Below are 19,099 nucleotides of genomic sequence, written 5' to 3'. Positions count from 1 at the left end.
ACCCCTCAGTCTCTCTCTCTTTCCACTCAGTGTCCAGTCTGATTATTGTATCACTGACCCCTCAGTCTCTCTCTCTCTCCACTCAGTGTCCAGTCTGATTATTGTATCACTGACCCCTCAGTCTCTCTATCTCCTCACAGTGTCCAGTCTGATTATTGTATCACTGACCCCTCAGTCTCTCTCTCTCTCCACTCAGTGTCCAGTCTGATTATTGTATCACTGACCCCTCAGTCTCTCTCTCCACCTAGTGTCCTGTCTGATTATTGTATAACTGACCCCTCAGTCTCTCTCTCTCCACACAGTGTCCAGTCTGATTATTGTATCACTGACCCCTCAGTCTCTCTCTCTCTCCACCCAGTGTCCAGTCTGATTATTGTATCACTGACCCCTCAGTCTCTATCTCCAACCCAGTGTCCAGTCTGATTATTGTATCACTGACCCCTCAGTCTCTCTCTCCACCCAGTGTCCAGTCTGATTATTGTTTCACTGACCCCTCAGTCTCCCTCCACCCAGTGTCCAGTCTGATTATTGTATCACTGACCCCTCAGTCTCTCTCTCCACCCAGTGTCCAGTCTGATTATTGTATCACTGACCCCTCAGTCTCTCTCTCCACCCAGTGTCCAGTCTGATTATTGTTTCACTGACCCCTCAGTCTCCCTCCACCCAGTGTCCAGTCTGATTATTGTATCACTGACCCCTCAGTCTCTCTCTCTTTCCACTCAGTGTCCAGTCTGATTATTGTATCACTGACCCCTCAGTCTCTCTATCTCCACACAGTGTCCAGTCTGATTATTGTATCACTGACCCCTCAGTCTCTCTCTCTCTCCACTCAGTGTCCAGTCTGATTATTGTATCACTGACCCCTCAGTCTCTCTCTCCACCTAGTGTCCTGTCTGATTATTGTATCACTGACCCCTCATTCTCTCTATCTCCACACAGTGTCCAGTCTGATTATTGTATCACTGACCCCTCAGTCTCTCTCTCTCTCCACCCACTGTCCAGTCTGATTATTGTTTCACTGACCCCTCAGTCTCCCTCCACCCAGTGTCCAGTCTGATTATTGTATCACTGACCCCTCAGTCTCTCTCTCCACCCAGTGTCCAGTCTGATTATTGTATCACTGACCCTTCAGTCTCTCTCCACCCAGTGTCCAGTCTGATTATTGTATCACTGACCCCTCAGTCTCTCTCTCCACCCAGCGTCCAGTCTGATTATTGTATCACTGACCCTTCAGTCTCTCTCCACCCAGTGTCCAGTCTGATTATTGTATCACTGACCCCTCAGTCTCTCTCTCCACCCAGTGTCCAGTCTGATTATTGTATCACTGACCCCTCAGTCTCTCTCTCCACCCAGTGTCCAGTCTGATTATTGTTTCACTGACCCCTCAGTCTCCCTCCACCCAGTGTCCAGTCTGATTATTGTATCACTGACCCCTCAGTCTCTCTCTCTTTCCACTCAGTGTCCAGTCTGATTATTGTATCACTGACCCCTCAGTCTCTCTCTCTCTCCACTCAGTGTCCAGTCTGATTATTGTATCACTGACCCCTCAGTCTCTCTATCTCCACACAGTGTCCAGTCTGATTATTGTATCACTGACCCCTCAGTCTCTCTCTCTCTCCACTCAGTGTCCAGTCTGATTATTGTATCACTGACCCCTCAGTCTCTCTCTCCACCTAGTGTCCTGTCTGATTATTGTATAACTGACCCCTCAGTCTCTCTATCTCCACACAGTGTCCAGTCTGATTATTGTATCACTGACCCCTCAGTCTCTCTCTCTCTCCACCCAGTGTCCAGTCTGATTATTGTATCACTGACCCCTCAGTCTCTCTCTCCACCCAGTGTCCAGTCTGATTATTGTATCACTGACCCCTCAGTCTCTCTCTCCACCTAGTGTCCAGTCTGATTATTGTATCACTGACCCCTCAGTCTCTCTCTCCACCCAGTGTCCAGTCTGATTATTGTATCACTGACCCCTCAGTCTCTCTCTCCACCCAGTGTCCAGTCTGATTCTTGTATCACTGACCCCTCAGTCTCTATCTCCAACCCAGTGTCCAGTCTGATTATTGTATCACTGACCCCTCAGTCTCTCTCTCTCTCCACCCAGTGTCCAGTCTGATTATTGTTTCACTGACCCCTCAGTCTCCCTCCACCCAGTGTCCAGTCTGATTATTGTATCACTGACCCCTCAGTCTCTCTCTCCACCCAGTGTCCAGTCTGATTTTTGTATCACTGACCCCTCAGTCTCTCTCTCCACCCATTGTCCAGTCTGATTATTGTATCACTGACCCCTCAGTCTCTCTCTCCACCCAGTGTCCAGTCTGATTATTGTATCACTGACCCCTCAGTCTCTCTCTCCACCTAGTGTCCAGTCTGATTATTGTATCACTGACCCCTCAGTCTCTCTCTCCACCCAGTGCTCAGTCTGATTATTGTTTCACTGACCCCTCAGTCTCCCTCCACCCAGTGTCCAGTCTGATTATTGTATCACTGACCCCTCAGTCTCTCTCTCTCCACACAGTGCCCAGTCTGATTATTGTTTCACTGACCCCTCAGTCTCCCTCCACCCAGTGTCCAGTCTGATTATTGTATCACTGACCCCTCAGTCTCTCTCTCCACCCAGTGTCCAGTCTGATTATTGTATCACTGACCCTTCAGTCTCTCTCCACCCAGTGTCCAGTCTGATTATTGTATCACTGACCCCTCAGTCTCTCTCTCCACCCAGTGTCCAGTCTGATTATTGTATCACTGACCCCTCAGTCTCTCTCTCCACCCAGTGTCCAGTCTGATTATTGTATCACTGACCCTTCAGTCTCTCTCCACCCAGTGTCCAGTCTGATTATTGTATCACTGACCCCTCAGTCTCTCTCTCCACCCAGCGTCCAGTCTGATTATTGTATCACTGACCCTTCAGTCTCTCTCCACCCAGTGTCCAGTCTGATTATTGTATCACTGACCCCTCAGTCTCTCTCTCCACCCAGTGTCCAGTCTGATTATTGTATCACTGACCCCTCAGTCTCTCTCTCCACCCAGTGTCCAGTCTGATTATTGTTTCACTGACCCCTCAGTCTCCCTCCACCCAGTGTCCAGTCTGACTATTGTATCACTGACCCCTCAGTCTCTCTCTCTTTCCACTCAGTGTCCAGTCTGATTATTGTATCACTGACCCCTCAGTCTCTCTCTCTCTCCACTCAGTGTCCAGTCTGATTATTGTATCACTGACCCCTCAGTCTCTCTATCTCCACACAGTGTCCAGTCTGATTATTGTATCACTGACCCCTCAGTCTCTCTCTCTCTCCACTCAGTGTCCAGTCTGATTATTGTATCACTGACCCCTCAGTCTCTCTCTCCACCTAGTGTCCTGTCTGATTATTGTATAACTGACCCCTCAGTCTCTCTATCTCCACACAGTGTCCAGTCTGATTATTGTATCACTGACCCCTCAGTCTCTCTCTCTCTCCACCCAGTGTCCAGTCTGATTATTGTATCACTGACCCCTCAGTCTCTATCTCCAACCCAGTGTCCAGTCTGATTATTGTATCACTGACCCCTCAGTCTCTCTCTCCACCCAGTGTCCAGTCTGATTATTGTTTCACTGACCCCTCAGTCTCCCTCCACCCAGTGTCCAGTCTGATTATTGTATCACTGACCCCTCAGTCTCCCTCCACCCAGTGTCCAGTCTGATTATTGTATCACTGACCCCTCAGTCTCTCTCTCCACCCAGTGTCCAGTCTGATTATTGTTTCACTGACCCCTCAGTCTCCCTCCACCCAGTGTCCAGTCTGATTATTGTATCACTGACCCCTCAGTCTCTCTCTCCACCCAGTGTCCAGTCTGATTATTGTATCACTGACCCCTCAGTCTCTCTCTCCACCCAGTGTCCAGTCTGATTATTGTATCACTGACCCTTCAGTCTCTCTCCACCCAGTGTCCAGTCTGATTATTGTATCACTGACCCCTCAGTCTCTCTCTCCACCCAGTGTCCAGTCTGATTATTGTATCACTGACCCCTCAGTCTCTCTCTCCACCCAGTGTCCAGTCTGATTATTGTATCACTGACCCCTCAGTCTCTCTCTCCACCCAGTGTCCAGTCTGATTATTGTTTCACTGACCCCTCAGTCTCCCTCCACCCAGTGTCCAGTCTGATTATTGTATCACTGACCCCTCAGTCTCTCTCTCTTTCCACTCAGTGTCCAGTCTGATTATTGTATCACTGACCCCTCAGTCTCTCTATCTCCACACAGTGTCCAGTCTGATTATTGTATCACTGACCCCTCAGTCTCTCTCTCTCTCCACTCAGTGTCCAGTCTGATTATTGTATCACTGACCCCTCAGTCTCTCTCTCCACCTAGTGTCCTGTCTGATTATTGTATCACTGACCCCTCATTCTCTCTATCTCCACACAGTGTCCAGTCTGATTATTGTATCACTGACCCCTCAGTCTCTCTCTCTCTCCACCCACTGTCCAGTCTGATTATTGTTTCACTGACCCCTCAGTCTCCCTCCACCCAGTGTCCAGTCTGATTATTGTATCACTGACCCCTCAGTCTCTCTCTCCACCCAGTGTCCAGTCTGATTATTGTATCACTGACCCTTCAGTCTCTCTCCACCCAGTGTCCAGTCTGATTATTGTATCACTGACCCCTCAGTCTCTCTCTCCACCCAGCGTCCAGTCTGATTATTGTATCACTGACCCTTCAGTCTCTCTCCACCCAGTGTCCAGTCTGATTATTGTATCACTGACCCCTCAGTCTCTCTCTCCACCCAGTGTCCAGTCTGATTATTGTATCACTGACCCCTCAGTCTCTCTCTCCACCCAGTGTCCAGTCTGATTATTGTTTCACTGACCCCTCAGTCTCCCTCCACCCAGTGTCCAGTCTGATTATTGTATCACTGACCCCTCAGTCTCTCTCTCTTTCCACTCAGTGTCCAGTCTGATTATTGTATCACTGACCCCTCAGTCTCTCTCTCTCTCCACTCAGTGTCCAGTCTGATTATTGTATCACTGACCCCTCAGTCTCTCTATCTCCACACAGTGTCCAGTCTGATTATTGTATCACTGACCCCTCAGTCTCTCTCTCTCTCCACTCAGTGTCCAGTCTGATTATTGTATCACTGACCCCTCAGTCTCTCTCTCCACCTAGTGTCCTGTCTGATTATTGTATAACTGACCCCTCAGTCTCTCTATCTCCACACAGTGTCCAGTCTGATTATTGTATCACTGACCCCTCAGTCTCTCTCTCTCTCCACCCAGTGTCCAGTCTGATTATTGTATCACTGACCCCTCAGTCTCTATCTCCAACCCAGTGTCCAGTCTGATTATTGTATCACTGACCCCTCAGTCTCTCTCTCCACCCAGTGTCCAGTCTGATTATTGTTTCACTGACCCCTCAGTCTCCCTCCACCCAGTGTCCAGTCTGATTATTGTATCACTGACCCCTCAGTCTCTCTCTCCACCCAGTGTCCAGTCTGATTATTGTATCACTGACCCCTCAGTCTCTCTCTCCACCCAGTGTCCACTCTGATTATTGTTTCACTGACCCCTCAGTCTCCCTCCACCCAGTGTCCAGTCTGATTATTGTATCACTGACCCCTCAGTCTCTCTCTCTTTCCACTCAGTGTCCAGTCTGATTATTGTATCACTGACCCCTCAGTCTCTCTATCTCCACACAGTGTCCAGTCTGATTATTGTATCACTGACCCCTCAGTCTCTCTCTCTCTCCACTCAGTGTCCAGTCTGATTATTGTATCACTGACCCCTCAGTCTCTCTCTCCACCTAGTGTCCTGTCTGATTATTGTATCACTGACCCCTCAGTCTCTCTATCTCCACACAGTGTCCAGTCTGATTATTGTATCACTGACCCCTCAGTCTCTCTCTCTCTCCACCCACTGTCCAGTCTGATTATTGTTTCACTGACCCCTCAGTCTCCCTCCACCCAGTGTCCAGTCTGATTATTGTATCACTGACCCCTCAGTCTCTCTCTCTTTCCACTCAGTGTCCAGTCTGATTATTGTATCACTGACCCCTCAGTCTCTCTATCTCCACACAGTGTCCAGTCTGATTATTGTATCACTGACCCCTCAGTCTCTCTCTCTCTCCACTCAGTGTCCAATCTGATTATTGTATCACTGACCCCTCAGTCTCTATCTCCAACCCAGTGTCCAGTCTGATTATTGTATCACTGACCCCTCAGTCTCTCTCTCCACCCAGTGTCCAGTCTGATTATTGTTTCACTGACCCCTCAGTCTCCCTCCACCCAGTGTCCAGTCTGATTATTGTATCACTGACCCCTCAGTCTCTCTCTCCACCCAGTGTCCAGTCTGATTATTGTATCACTGACCCCTCAGTCTCTCTCTCCACCCAGTGTCCAGTCTGATTATTGTTTCACTGACCCTTCAGTCTCTCTCCACCCAGTGTCCAGTCTGATTATTGTATCACTGACCCCTCAGTCTCTCTCTCCACCCAGTGTCCAGTCTGATTATTGTATCACTGACCCCTCAGTCTCTCTCTCCACCCAGTGTCCAGTCTGATTATTGTATCACTGACCCCTCAGTCTCTCTCTCCACCCAGTGTCCAGTCTGATTATTGTTTCACTGACCCCTCAGTCTCCCTCCACCCAGTGTCCAGTCTGATTATTGTATCACTGACCCCTCAGTCTCTCTCTCCACCCAGTGTCCAGTCTGATTATTGTATCACTGACCCCTCAGTCTCTCTCTCCACCCAGTGTCCAGTCTGATTATTGTATCACTGACCCCTCAGTCTCTCTCTCCACCTAGTGTCCAGTCTGATTATTGTATCACTGACCCCTCAGTCTCTCTCTCCACCCAGTGTCCAGTCTGATTATTGTATCACTGACCCCTCAGTCTCTCTCTACACCCAGTGTCCAGTCTGATTCTTGTATCACTGACCCCTCAGTCTCTATCTCCAACCCAGTGTCCAGTCTGATTATTGTATCACTGACCCCTCAGTCTCTCTCTCTCTCCACCCAGTGTCCAGTCTGATTATTGTTTCACTGACCCCTCAGTCTCCCTCCACCCAGTGTCCAGTCTGATTATTGTATCACTGACCCCTCAGTCTCTCTCTCCACCCAGTGTCCAGTCTGATTATTGTATCACTGACCCCTCAGTCTCTCTCTCCACCCAGTGTCCAGTCTGATTATTGTATCACTGACCCCTCAGTCTCTCTCTCCACCTCGTGTCCAGTCTGATTATTGTATCACTGACCCCTCAGTCTCTCTCTCCACCCAGTGTCCAGTCTGATTATTGTATCACTGACCCCTCAGTCTCTCTCTCCACCCAGTGTCCAGTCTGATTATTGTATCACTGACCCCTCAGTCTCTCTCTCCACCCAGTGTCCAGTCTGATTATTGTATCACTGACCCCTCAGTCTCTCTCTCCACCCAGTGTCCAGTCTGATTTTTGTATCACTGACCCCTCAGTCTCTCTCTCCACCCAGTGTCCAGTCTGATTATTGTATAACTGACCCCTCAGTCTCTCTATCTCCACACAGTGTCCAGTCTGATTATTGTATCACTGACCCCTCAGTCTCTCTCTCTCTCCACCCAGTGTCCAGTCTGATTATTGTATCACTGACCCCTCAGTCTCTATCTCCAACCCAGTGTCCAGTCTGATTATTGTATCACTGACCCCTCAGTCTCTCTCTCCACCCAGTGTCCAGTCTGATTTTTGTATCACTGACCCCTCAGTCTCTCTCTCCACCCATTGTCCAGTCTGATTATTGTATCACTGACCCCTCAGTCTCTCTCTCCACCCAGTGCCCAGTCTGATTATTGTTTCACTGACCCCTCAGTCTCCCTCCACCCAGTGTCCAGTCTGATTATTGTATCACTGACCCCACAGTCTCTATCTCCACCCAGTGTCCAGTCTGATTATTGTATCACTGACCCCTCAGTCTCTCTCTCCACCTAGTGTCCAGTCTGATTATTGTATCACTGACCCCTCAGTCTCTCTCTCCACCCAGTGCCCAGTCTGATTATTGTTTCACTGACCCCTCAGTCTCCCTCCACCCAGTGTCCAGTCTGATTATTGTATCACTGACCCCTCAGTCTCTCTCTCCACCCAGTGTCCAGTCTGATTATTGTATCACTGACCCCTCAGTCTCTCTCTCTCCACACAGTGCCCAGTCTGATTATTGTTTCACTGACCCCTCAGTCTCCCTCCACCCAGTGTCCAGTCTGATTATTGTATCACTGACCCCTCAGTCTCTCTCTCCACCCAGTGTCCAGTCTGATTATTGTATCACTGACCCTTCAGTCTCTCTCCACCCAGTTTCCAGTCTGATTATTGTATCACTGACCCCTCAGTCTCTCTCTCCACCCAGTGTCCAGTCTGATTATTGTATCACTGACCCCTCAGTCTCTCTCTCCACCCAGTGTCCAGTCTGATTATTGTATCACTGACCCTTCAGTCTCTCTCCACCCAGTGTCCAGTCTGATTATTGTATCACTGACCCCTCAGTCTCTCTCTCCACCCAGCGTCCAGTCTGATTATTGTATCACTGACCCTTCAGTCTCTCTCCACCCAGTGTCCAGTCTGATTATTGTATCACAGACCCCTCAGTCTCTCTCTCCACCCAGTGTCCAGTCTGATTATTGTATCACTGACCCCTCAGTCTCTCTCTCCACCCAGTGTCCAGTCTGATTATTGTATCACTGACCCCTCAATCTCTCTCTCCACCCAGTGTCCAGTCTGATTATTGTTTCACTGACCCCTCAGTCTCCCTCCACCCAGTGTCCAGTCTGATTATTGTATCACTGACCCCTCAGTCTCTCTCTCTCTCCACTCAGTGTCCAGTCTGATTATTGTATCACAGACCCCTCAGTCTCTCTATCTCCACACAGTGTCCAGTCTGATTATTGTATCACTGACCCCTCAGTCTCTCTCTCTCTCCACTCAGTGTCCAGTCTGATTATTGTATCACTGACCCCTCAGTCTCTCTCTCCACCTAGTGTCCTGTCTGATTATTGTATAACTGACCCCTCAGTCTCTCTATCTCCACACAGTGTCCAGTCTGATTATTGTATCACTGACCCCTCAGTCTCTCTCTCTCTCCACCCAGTGTCCAGTCTGATTATTGTATCACTGACCCCTCAGTCTCTATCTCCAACCCAGTGTCCAGTCTGATTATTGTATCACTGACCCCTCAGTCTCTCTCTCCACCCAGTGTCCAGTCTGATTATTGTTTCACTGACCCCTCAGTCTCCCTCCACCCAGTGTCCAGTCTGATTATTGTATCACTGACCCCTCAGTCTCTCTCTCCACCCAGTGTCCAGTCTGATTATTGTATCACTGACCCCTCAGTCTCTCTCTCCACCCAGTGTCCAGTCTGATTATTGTTTCACTGACCCCTCAGTCTCCCTCCACCCAGTGTCCAGTCTGATTATTGTATCACTGACCCCTCAGTCTCTCTCTCCACCCAGTGTCCAGACTGATTATTGTATCACTGACCCTTCAGTCTCTCTCCACCCAGTGTCCAGTCTGATTATTGTATCACTGACCCCTCAGTCTCTCTCTCCACCCAGTGTCCAGTCTGATTATTGTATCACTGACCCCTCAGTCTCTCTCTCCACCCAGTGTCCAGTCTGATTATTGTATCACTGACCCCTCAGTCTCTCTCTCCACCCAGTGTCCAGTCTGATTATTGTTTCACTGACCCCTCAGTCTCCCTCCACCCAGTGTCCAGTCTGATTATTGTATCACTGACCCCTCAGTCTCTCTCTCCACCCAGTGTCCAGTCTGATTATTGTATCACTGACCCCTCAGTCTCTCTCTCCACCCAGTGTCCAGTCTGATTATTGTATCACTGACCCCTCAGTCTCTCTCTCCACCTAGTGTCCAGTCTGATTATTGTATCACTGACCCCTCAGTCTCTCTCTCCACCCAGTGTCCAGTCTGATTATTGTATCACTGACCCCTCAGTCTCGCTCTCCACCCAGTGTCCAGTCTGATTATTGTATCACTGACCCCTCAGTCTCTCTCTCCACCCAGTGTCCAGTCTGATTATTGTATCACTGACCCCTCAGTCTCTCTCTCCACCCAGTGTCCAGTCTGATTTTTGTATCACTGACCCCTCAGTCTCTCTCTCCACCCAGTGTCCAGTCTGATTATTGTATAACTGACCCCTCAGTCTCTCTATCTCCACACAGTGTCCAGTCTGATTATTGTATCACTGACCCCTCAGTCTCTCTCTCTCTCCACCCAGTGTCCAGTCTGATTATTGTATCACTGACCCCTCAGTCTCTATCTCCAACCCAGTGTCCAGTCTGATTATTGTATCACTGACCCCTCAGTCTCTCTCTCCACCCAGTGTCCAGTCTGATTTTTGTATCACTGACCCCTCAGTCTCTCTCTCCACCCAGTGTCCAGTCTGATTATTGTATCACTGACCCCTCAGTCTCTCTCTCCACCCAGTGTCCAGTCTGATTATTGTATCACTGACCCTTCAGTCTCTCTCCACCCAGTGTCCAGTCTGATTATTGTATCACTGACCCCTCAGTCTCTCTCTCCACCCAGTGTCCAGTATGATTATTGTATCACTGACCCTTCAGTCTCTCTCCACCCAGTGTCCAGTCTGATTATTGTATCACTGACCCCTCAGTCTCTCTCTCCACCCAGCGTCCAGTCTGATTATTGTATCACTGACCCTTCAGCCTCTCTCCACCCAGTGTCCAGTCTGATTATTGTATCACAGACCCCTCAGTCTCTCTCTCCACCCAGTGTCGTGTCTGATTATTGTATCACTGACCCCTCAGTCTCTCTCTCCACCCAGTGTCCAGTCTGATTATTGTATCACTGACCCCTCAATCTCTCTCTCCACCCAGTGTCCAGTCTGATTATTGTTTCACTGACCCCTCAGTCTCCCTCCACCCAGTGTCCAGTCTGATTATTGTATCACTGACCCCTCAGTCTCTCTCTCTCTCCACTCAGTGTCCAGTCTGATTATTGTATCACTGACCCCTCAGTCTCTCTATCTCCACACAGTGTCCAGTCTGATTATTGTATCACTGACCCCTCAGTCTCTCTCCTCTCCACTCAGTGTCCAGTCTGATTATTGTATCACTGACCACTCAGTCTCTCTCTCCACCTAGTGTCCTGTCTGATTATTGTATAACTGACCCCTCAGTCTCTCTATCTCCACACAGTGTCCAGTCTGATTATTGTATCACTGACCCCTCAGTCTCTCTCTCTCTCCACCCAGTGTCCAGTCTGATTGTTGTATCACTGACCCCTCAGTCTCTATCTCCAACCCAGTGTCCAGTCTGATTATTGTATCACTGACCCCTCAGTCTCTCTCTCCACCCAGTGTCCAGTCTGATTATTGTTTCACTGACCCCTCAGTCTCCCTCCACCCAGTGTCCAGTCTGATTATTGTATCACTGACCCCTCAGTCTCTCTCTCCACCCAGTGTCCAGTCTGATTATTGTATCACTGACCCCTCAGTCTCTCTCTCCACCCAGTGTCCCGTCTGATTATTGTTTCACTGACCCCTCAGTCTCCCTCCACCCAGTGTCCAGTCTGATTATTGTATCACTGACCCCTCAGTCTCTCTCTCCACCCAGTGTCTAGTCTGATTATTGTATCACTGACCCTTCAGTCTCTCTCCACCCAGTGTCCAGTCTGATTATTGTATCACTGACCCCTCAGTCTCTCTCTCCACCCAGTGTCCAGTCTGATTATTGTATCACTGACCCCTCAGTCTCTCTCTCCACCCAGTGTCCAGTCTGATTATTGTATCACTGACCCCTCAGTCTCTCTCTCCACCCAGTGTCCAGTCTGATTATTGTTTCACTGACCCCTCAGTCTCCCTCCACCCAGTGTCCAGTCTGATTATTGTATCACTGACCCCTCAGTCTCTCTCTCCACCCAGTGTCCAGTCTGATTATTGTATCACTGACCCCTCAGTCTCTCTCTCCACCCAGTGTCCAGTCTGATTATTGTATCACTGACCCCTCAGTCTCTCTCTCCACCTAGTGTCCAGTCTGATTATTGTATCACTGACCCCTCAGTCTCTCTCTCCACCCAGTGTCCAGTCTGATTATTGTATCACTGACCCCTCAGTCTCGCTCTCCACCCAGTGTCCAGTCTGATTATTGTATCACTGACCCCTCAGTCTCTCTCTCCACCCAGTGTCCAGTCTGATTATTGTATCACTGACCCCTCAGTCTCTCTCTCCACCCAGTGTCCAGTCTGATTTTTGTATCACTGACCCCTCAGTCTCTCTCTCCACCCAGTGTCCAGTCTGATTATTGTATAACTGACCCCTCAGTCTCTCTATCTCCACACAGTGTCCAGTCTGATTATTGTATCACTGACCCCTCAGTCTCTCTCTCTCTCCACCCAGTGTCCAGTCTCATTATTGTATCACTGACCCCTCAGTCTCTATCTCCAACCCAGTGTCCAGTCTGATTATTGTATCACTGACCCCTCAGTCTCTCTCTCCACCCAGTGTCCAGTCTGATTTTTGTATCACTGACCCCTCAGTCTCTCTCTCCACCCAGTGTCCAGTCTGATTATTGTATCACTGACCCCTCAGTCTCTCTCTCCACCTAGTGCCCAGTCTGATTATTGTTTCACTGACCCCTCAGTCTCCCTCCACCCAGTGTCCAGTCTGATTATTGTATCACTGACCCCTCAGTCTCTCTCTCCACCCAGTGTCCAGTCTGATTATTGTATCACTGACCCTTCAATCTCTCTCCACCCAGTGCCCAGTCTGATTATTGTATCACTGACCCCTCAGTCTCTCTCTCCACCCAGTGTCCAGTCTGATTATTGTATCACTGACCCCTCAGTCTCTCTCTCTCCACACAGTGCCCAGTCTGATTATTGTTTCACTGACCCCTCAGTCTCCCTCCACCCAGTGTCCAGTCTGATTATTCTATAACTGACCCCTCAGTCTCTCTCTCCACCCAGTGTCCAGTCTGATTATTTTATCACTGACCCTTCAGTCTCTCTCCACCCAGTGTCCAGTCTGATTATTGTATCACTGACCCCTCAGTCTCTCTCTCCACCCAGTGTCCAGTCTGATTATTGTATCACTGACCCCTCAGTCTCTTCTCTCCACCCAGTGTCCAGTCTGATTATTGTATCACTGACCCTTCAGTCTCTCTCCACCCAGTGTCCAGTCTGATTATTGTATCACTGACCCCTCAGTCTCTCTCTCCACCCAGTGTCCAGTCTGATTATTGTATCACTGACCCTTCAGTCTCTCTCCACCCAGTGTCCAGTCTGATTATTGTATCACAGACCCCTCAGTCTCTCTCTCCACCCAGTGTCCAGTCTGATTATTGTATCACTGACCCCTCAGTCTCTCTCTCCACCCAGTGTCCAGTCTGATTATTGTATCACTGACCCCTCAATCTCTCTCTCCACCCAGTGTCCAGTCTGATTATTGTTTCACTGACCCCTCAGTCTCCCTCCACCCAGTGTCCAGTCTGATTATTGTATCACTGACCCCTCAGTCTCTATCTCCACCCAGTGTCCAGTCTGATTATTGTATCACTGACCCCTCAGTCTCTCTCTCCACCCAGTGTCCAGTCTGATTATTGTATCACTGACCCCTCAGTCGCTCTCTCTCCACCCAGTGTCCAGTCTGATTATTGTATCACTGACCCCTCAGTGTCTCTCTCTCCACCCAGTGTCCAGTCTGATTATTGTATCACTGACCCCTCAGTCTCTCTCCACCCAGTGTCCAGTCTGATTATTGTATCACTGACCCCTCAGTCTCTCTCTCCACCCAGTGTCCAGTCTGATTATTGTATCACTGACCCCTCAGTCTCTCTCTCCACCCAGTGTCCAGTCTGATTATTGTATCACTGACCCCTCAGTCTCTCTCTCCACCCAGTGTCCAGTCTGATTATTGTATCACTGACCCCTCAGTCTCTCTCTCCACCCAGTGTCCAGTCTGATTATTGTATCACTGACCCCTCAGTCTCTCTCTCCACCCAGTGTCCAGTCTGATTTTTGTATCACTGACCCCTCAGTCTCTCTCTCCACCCAGTGTCCAGTCTGATTATTGTATCACTGACCCCTCAGTCTCTCTCTCCACCTAGTGTCCAGTCTGATTATTGTATAACTGACCCCTCAGTCTCTCTATCTCCACACAGTGTCCAGTCTGATTATTGTATCACTGACCCCTCAGTCTCTCTCTCTCTCCACCCAGTGTCCAGTCTGATTATTGTATAACTGACCCCTCAGTCTCTCTATCTCCACACAGTGTCCAGTCTGATTATTGTATCACTGACCCCTCAGTCTTTCTCTCTCTCCACCCAGTGTCCAGTCTGATTATTGTATCACTGACCCCTCAGTCTCTATCTCCAACCCAGTGTCCAGTCTGATTATTGTATCACTGACCCCTCAGTCTCTCTCTCCACCCAGTGTCCAGTCTGATTATTGTTTCACTGACCCCTCAGTCATCTCCACCCAGTGTCCAGTCTGATTATTGTATCACTGACCCCTCAGTCTCTCTCTCCACCCAGTGTCCAGTCTGATTATTGTATCACTGACCCCTCAGTCTCTCTCTCCACCCAGTGTCCAGTCTGATTATTGTATCACTGACCCCTCAGTCTCTCTCTCCACCCAGTGTCCAGTCTGATTATTGTATCACTGACCCCTCAGTCTCTCTCTCCACCCAGTGTCCAGTCTGATTTTTGTATCACTGACCCCTCAGTCTCTCTCTCCACCCAGTGTCCAGTCTGATTATTGTATCACTGACCCCTCAGTCTCTCTCTCCACCTAGTGTCCAGTCTGATTATTGTATAACTGACCCCTCAGTCTCTCTATCTCCACACAGTGTCCAGTCTGATTATTGTATCACTGACCCCTCAGTCTCTCTCTCTCTCCACCCAGTGTCCAGTCTGATTATTGTATAACTGACCCCTCAGTCTCTCTATCTCCACACAGTGTCCAGTCTGATTATTGTATCACTGACCCCTCAGTCTTTCTCTCTCTCCACCCAGTGTCCAGTCTGATTATTGTATCACTGACCCCTCAGTCTCTATCTCCAACCCAGTGTCCAGTCTGATTATTGTATCACTGACCCCTCAGTCTCTCTCTCCACCCAGTGTCCAGTCTGATTATTGTTTCACTGACCCCTCAGTCTCCCTCCACCCAGTGTCCAGTCTGATTATTGTATCACTGACCCCTCAGTCTCTCTCTCCACCCAGTGTCCAGTCTGATTATTGTATCACTGACCCCTCAGTCTCTCTCTCCACCCAGTGTCCAGTCTGATTATTGTTTCACTGACCCCTCAGTCTCCCTCCACCCAGTGTCCAGTCTGATTATTGTATCACTGACCCCTCAGTCTCTCTCTCCACCCAGTGTCCAGTCTGATTATTGTATCACTGACCCTTCAGTCTCTCTCCACCCAGTGTCCAGTCTGATTATTGTATCACTGACCCCTCAGTCTCTCTCTCCACCCAGTGTCCAGTCTGATTATTGTATCACTGACCCCTCAGTCTCTCTCTCCGCCCAGTGTCCAGTCTGATTATTGTATCACTGACCCCTCAGTCTCCCTCCACCCAGTGTCCAGTCTGATTATTGTATCACTGACCCTTCAGTCTCTCTCCACCCAGTGTCCAGTCTGATTATTGTATCACTGACCCCTCAGTCTCTCTCTCCACCCAGTGTCCAGTCTGATTATTGTATCACTGACCCCTCAGTCTCTCTCTCCACCCAGTGTCCAGTCTGATTATTGTATCACTGACCCCTCAGTCTCCCTCCACCCAGTGTCCAGTCTGATTATTGTATCACTGACACCTCAGTCTCTCTCTCCACCCAGTGTCCAGTCTGATTATTGTATCACTGACCCCTCAGTCTCTCTCTCCACCCAGTGTCCAGTCTGATTATTGTATCACTGACCCCTCAGTCTCTCTCTCCACCCAGTGTCCAGTCTGATTATTGTATCACTGACCCCTCAGTCTCTCTCTCTCCACTCAGTGTCCAGTCTGATTATTGTATCACTGACCCCTCAGTCTCTCTTTACCCAGTGTCCAGTCTGATTATTGTATCACTGACCCCTCAGTCTCTCTCTCCACCCAGTGTCCAGTCTGATTATTGTATCACTGACCCCTCAGTCTCTCTATCCTCCCAGTGTCCAGTCTGATTATTGTATCACTGACCCCTCAGTCTCTCTCTCCACCCAGTGTCCAGTCTGATTATTGTATCACTGACCCCTCTGTCTCTCTCTCCACCCAGTGTCCAGTCTGATTTTTGTATCACTGACCCCTCAGTCTCTGTCTCCACCCAGTGTCCAGTCTGATTATTGTATAACTGACCCCTCAGTCTCTCCATCTCCACACAGTGTCCAGTCTGATTATTGTATCACTGACCCCTCAGTCTCTCTCTCTCTCCACCCAGTGTCCAGTCTGATTATTGTATCACTGACCCCTCAGTCTCTATCTCCAACCCAGTGTCCAGTCTGATTATTGTATCACTGACCCCTCAGTCTCTCTCTCCACCCAGTGTCCAGTCTGATTATTGTAACACTGAGCCCTCAGTCTCTCTCTCCACCTAGTGTCCAGTCTGATTATTGTATCACTGACCCCTCAGTCTCTCTCTCCACCCAGTGTCCAGTCTGATTATTGTATCACTGACCCCTCAGTCTCTCTCTCCACCCAGTGTCCAGTCTGATTATTGTATAACTGACCCCTCAGTCTCTCTATCTCCACACAGTGTCCAGTCTGATTATTGTATCACTGACCCCTCAGTCTCTCTCTCTCTCCACCCAGTGTCCAGTCTGATTATTGTATCACTGACCCCTCAGTCTCTATCTCCAACCCAGTGTCCAGTCTGATTATTGTATCACTGACCCCTCAGTCTCTCTCTCCACCCAGTGTCCAGTCTGATTATTGTATCACTGACCCCTCAGTCTCTCTCTCCACCCAGTGTCCAGTCTGATTATTGTATAACTGACCCCTCAGTCTCTCTGTCTCCACACAGTGTCCAGTCTGATTATTGTATCACTGACCCCTCAGTCTCTCTCTCTCCACCCAGTGTCCAGTCTGATTATTGTATCACTGACCCCTCAGTCTCTATCTCCAACCCAGTGTCCAGTCTGATTATTGTATCACTGACCCCTCAGTCTCTCTCTCCACCTAGTGTCCAGTCTGATTATTGTATCACTGACCCCTCAGTCTCTCTCTCTCCACCCAGTGTCCAGTCTGATTATTGTATCACTGACCCCTCAGTCTCTCTCTCCACCTAGTGCCCAGTCTGATTATTGTTTCACTGACCCCTCAGTCTCCCTCCACCCAGTGTCCAGTCTGATTATTGTATCACTGACCCCTCAGTCTCTCTCTCCACCCAGTGTCCAGTCTGATTATTGTATCACTGACCCTTCAGTCTCTCTCCACCCAGTGCCCAGTCTGATTATTGTATCACTGACCCCTCAGTCTCTCTCTCCACCCAGTGTCCAGTCTGATTATTGTATCACTGACCCCTCAGTCTCTCTCTCTCCACACAGTGCCCAGTCTGATTATTGTTTCACTGACCCCTCAGTCTCTCTCTCCACCCAGTGTCCAGTCTGATTATTTTATCACTGACCCTTCAGTCTCTCTCCACCCAGTGTCCAGTCTGATTATTGTATCACTGACCCCTCAGTCTCTCTCTCCACCCAGTGTCCAGTCTGATTATTGTATCACTGACCCCTCAGTCTCTCTCTCTCCACACAGTGCCCAGTCTGATTATTGTTTCACTGACCCCTCAGTCTCTCTCTCCACCCAGTGTCCAGTCTGATTATTTTATCACTGACCCTTCAGTCTCTCTCCACCCAGTGTCCAGTCTGATTATTGTATCACTGACCCCTCAGTCTCCCTCCACCCAGTGTCCAGTCTGATTATTGTATCACTGACCCCTCAGTCTCTCTCTCCACCCAGTGTCAAGTCTGATTATTTTATCACTGACCCTTCAGTCTCTCTCCACCCAGTGTCCAGTCTGATTATTGTATCACTGACCCCTCAGTCTCTCTCTCCACCCAGTGTCCAGTCTGATTATTGTATCACTGACCCCTCAGTCTCTCTCTCCACCCAGTGTCCAGTCTGATTATTGTATCACTGACCCTTCAGTCTCTCTCCATCCAGTGTCCAGTCTGATTATTGTATCACTGACCCCTCAGTCTCTCTCTCCACCCAGTGTCCAGTCTGATTATTGTATCACTGACCCTTCAGTCTCTCTCTCTACCCGGTGTCCAGTCTGATTATTGTATCACTGACCCCTCAGTCTCTCTCTCCACCCAGTGTCCAGTCTGATTATTGTATCACTGACCCCTCAATCTCTCTCTCCACCCAGTGTCCAGTCTGATTATTGTTTCACTGACGCCTCAGTCTCCCTCCACCCAGTGTCCAGTCTCATTATTGTATCACTGACCCCTCAGTCTCTCTCTCCACCCAGTGTCCAGTCTGATTATTGTATCACTGACCCCTCAGTCTCTCTCTCCACCCAGTGTCCAGTCTGATTATTGTATCACTGACCCCTCAGTCGCTCTCTCTCCACCCAGTGTCCAGTCTGATTATTGTATCACTGACCCCTCAGTGTCTCTCTCTCCACCCATTGTCCAGTCTGATTATTGTATCACTGACCCCTCAGTCTCTCTCCACCCAGTGTCCAGTCTGATTATTGTATCACTGACCCCTCAGTCTCTCTCTCCACCCAGTGTCCAGTCTGATTATTGTATCACTGACCCCTCACTCTCTCTTTACCCAGTGTCCAGTCTGATTATTGTATCACTGACCCCTCAGTCTCTCTCTCCACCCAGTGTCCAATCTGATTATTGGATCACTGACCCCTCAGTCTCTCTCTCCACCCAGTGTCCAGTCTGATTATTGTATCACTGACCCCTCAGTCTCTCTCTCCACCCAGTGTCCAGTCTGATCATTGTATCACTGACCCCTCAGTCTCTCTCTCCACCCAGTGTCCAGTCTGATTATTGTATCACTGACCCCTCAGTCTCTCTCTCCACCCAGTGTCCAGTCTGATTATTGTTTCACTGACCCCTCAGTCTCTCTCTCCACCTAGTGTCCAGTCTGATTATTGTATCACTGACCCCGCAGTCTCTCTCTCTCTCCACCCAGTGTCCAGTCTGATTAT

This window comes from Heterodontus francisci, chromosome 1 (assembly GCF_036365525.1).
Source record: "Heterodontus francisci isolate sHetFra1 chromosome 1, sHetFra1.hap1, whole genome shotgun sequence".
Lineage (NCBI taxonomy): Eukaryota > Metazoa > Chordata > Chondrichthyes > Heterodontiformes > Heterodontidae > Heterodontus > Heterodontus francisci.
Note: the sequence above shows the minus strand (reverse complement) of the source record.